General features: G+C 36.1%; 1 long non-coding RNA gene across 1 annotated transcript; it reads left to right on the top strand.

The window, feature by feature from the left end:
- LOC125270737 lies at positions 1-387 on the top strand. Its single transcript, XR_007185446.1, has 3 exons — positions 1-132; positions 224-247; positions 349-387. It is a non-coding gene; the product is annotated as an uncharacterized LOC125270737 (long non-coding RNA).
- The last annotated feature ends 2,953 nt before the right edge of the window (positions 388-3,340 follow it).

Raw genomic sequence — 3,340 nt, 5'->3', positions numbered from 1 at the left:
AGTAAACAAATGATAACGCGTCTGTGTCTGCTATAAAAACCATGCTCCCATGTTCCTCCTCAAGAGATTTCCTGAGTTTCCCTTTGGTTCACACCTTCAACATGCTGACGCTAAAGCTAAGCGGGATCCTTTGTAAGTAATGATTTACAATCGACTCAACTGACATGATTTCAACTGTTCAATTCAGTGTTTCAGTTTGTTTCTGTTTGACTTTAATTTTCAGTGCTGCTGATCCTGTGCCAACATGGTAAGAACGGCAATTGATTAAACATGTTCAAGTGGGTTAGGGTTACATTATTTTATTTCAAGTAATTGTAATATATCATCTTGTATGTTTCCCCTCTGCAGGTATAGATGCATCCGTGATCTGTGAACATAGATTTGGGACCCTCAGATGTAGTGAGTAATTCAGTAGTTTTTAAGTTATATTTCTTTGTCTAAACAGGACAGAATTAGAGAGTCATGAAGCAGTGGAAGAGAATTTCCACCATATGATCTTAAACTTTACCACAATTCTCAAGACCACAATTTTCTTTTTTTCTTTTTTTTTTTCCTTTTACGTGTATTAGATTCGGGATCAATAAGGGTTATTAGAGCCACCTACGGACGGAGTGATCGCATAACATGTTCTTATGGGCTTCCAGCTTTTGCCACCACAAATACGAACTGCAGAGCACCAGTCACCGAAATAATTTCCTCTCGGTAAGATTGACAGATAACAGTAAAATGTTTACATTTCATTTTATGTATTTTAAAAGAGCAAGGAAAATGTCATTCTTATATCTTCGGTACATTAAAGCTATTAAGTACTTATTATTTTCTGTCCATGAATCAGGTGCCATAGAAAAAAGAAATGTGTTCTTTTTGCATCAAACATTCATTTCTCTGATCCTTGTGTTGGAACTTATAAATACCTGGATGTGACTTATCAATGTCAGTGAAGTAAGCCATTTGTTTATTATGTACAATTTTCATCCTGAATTTTGAAGTTTAATTTACCTATTAATCATAAAATTATTTCACTTTATACAAGCTATGTTGAAGATAATAAATAATAATCTTTGTTCCCTTTGTTTTTACTTTATAAGGTGTGTTGTGAAGACTTCTTGTCAACTAAGTGCTTCAAACCCTGATCCATGTCAGCTGTCAATATCTGGAAGTGACTTACAGCTGTAAATAATATTATTTGTGCAGCCGTATTTTATGTTTTGTGTGTTATAAATGAAAATGATCGTTATTATAGATGTTAGATGCTGCTTTATAATATTGTTTTTGGTCTATCCATTCACTCCTCAGCGAAACAATACATTGAAATATGGGGTTCAGAATAAAATTAAAATTTCATACTTCCATATTTATTTTGGAAAGCTTTAATAATCATGTATCAACAAATGTGAATAATGGGAAACATCCTGATCCTAAAATGCTTTATTTTTGTAAATGCATGTCATGACTTTCTTTTGATTTTGAGGGGATTTTCTCTCATAAAATGTTAGACACTATTATATCTATGTAAATGTATGATATATTAATGGAAAACAATCATGTGATCTGGTGAGAAAACAGTTTTTTTTTAAATATTTTCTTTAAAGCTGTTTTGTAAGCATTTGTATTGTAAAGAATCACTATAAATAATGTGTAAATAATGTCGTGAAACTTAAAATATATGATAAAACTATTCTGACTTCAGTTTTATTGACAGCCACACACATACTGTGTTTTGTTTGGTAATGTTAATAAAAAGTCTTCAGTGCAGACACAACATGTCTGTCTTTTATTTCTTAGTTGAACATGTGTTAAGCTTCTTCTTTTTATATTACTTGTATGATACTCCACACATAACACTTAACACAGTGCCATCTATTGGCTTTCTTAAGAAACAACAATCTGATATCATCACATCCCCCTTTCTTTAAAGAAAACATTGAAAAATAAACTTAATGTTATTATACAGCACATTTAAACTTGCACTTATTAAACAGTTAATACAACTTACAAACTAAACTAAACTCCTCACTGCTGTATTTAAAGCTATTTCTTACAGGTTCAATCTATCAGGTCTTTTAATGTGTCTTGCAGATCTTCTAAGTGTGACTGTTTGATGTTTGAGTGTCTGTGTGCGAATCAGTTTTGCAGTCAGTTGTTTTGGACAAGGCAGTTGAATCAGACAGAGCATTGCTTTGATTAAAGTCTTTCACTTCTTTCTCAGTCTTTAGCAGATCACGTCTGTTACGTCTGAGGATTTGTCCATCATCTGTTTTCACAGTATAAGATCTTGGAGCTACTTCTTGAATAACTGTAGCTTTTTTGCTCCAGTTCTCATCACTTCTGATTCTGACAACGTCATCCATCACCAGTGGTCGCAGATGTTGTGCAGTCCTGTTATAGAAGTACTTTTGTTTTTTCTTTCAATTGCTTGAGTTTCCGCTTCATTTTCACATGCCTTTTTTGTTTTGAACAAGATGACAGTGTAGTGCGAAGTTTCCGATTCATCAGCGTCTCAGCTGGGGCCGTACCACACTCTAATGGAGAGGTTCTGTAATTGAGCAAAGCAAGGTATGGATCAGACTTGCGGTCAGCAGCCTTTTTCAGAAGTTGCCTGAGAATATGAACACCTTTCTCAGCATTGCCATTTGACTGAGCATACTCTGGATTATTGTATCTAGAAGTGACATGCTTGAAGCCATATTGCACTGAAAACTCTTGCCACTCTTTGCTGCTGAAGCATGGGCCATTGTCACTGATGACAGTCTGTGAAATGCCATGTCTTGCAAAAATTGACTTTGCATGTGTAATTATGCACTTTGTGGACATGCTAGATAGTAAAGCCAATTCAGGGTGTTACGAATTCCACAAACACAGCCTTCGGTCGTAACATAGAGAGCGACACATTGTAACGTGTCGCCCGGAGTCAGGGGCGGATCTACCGGGGTGGCACGGGGTGGCAACTGCCACCCTAAGAAAAAGCTTTGCCACCCCATCTGTCACCCCAAAATTATCAGAGAATAAAATATAAACGTTAACAGTGTTTCAAGTACTACTGCTTTTCAGCAGCGGCGCTTCAATGTGACGACATAAAAAAGACAGATTCATGCAAACTAATGGCAAGAAAACACGTCTTTCAATAAGCTGCATGACGGTTGCACGCGCACGCAGCGCGCCCAGTGTAGTCCGCTTCATTAACAAATGACTCTTATGAACCGGTTCTTTGGGAGTCAAAAACAGCGCAGACAAGTTCACTTACGATTTGTTGTCCATTTGTTCGTGAATCGGAAAATTACTGCTTCTCGGCTAACTCAGAAGTCCTTGAATTTTCGTAGTATTTTGTGAGCTGATTCAC

The sequence above is a fragment of the Megalobrama amblycephala genome, linkage group LG1 (genome assembly GCF_018812025.1).
Source record: "Megalobrama amblycephala isolate DHTTF-2021 linkage group LG1, ASM1881202v1, whole genome shotgun sequence".
NCBI lineage: Eukaryota > Metazoa > Chordata > Actinopteri > Cypriniformes > Xenocyprididae > Megalobrama > Megalobrama amblycephala.
Note: the sequence above shows the minus strand (reverse complement) of the source record. Positions and strands in the feature narration are given on the sequence as shown.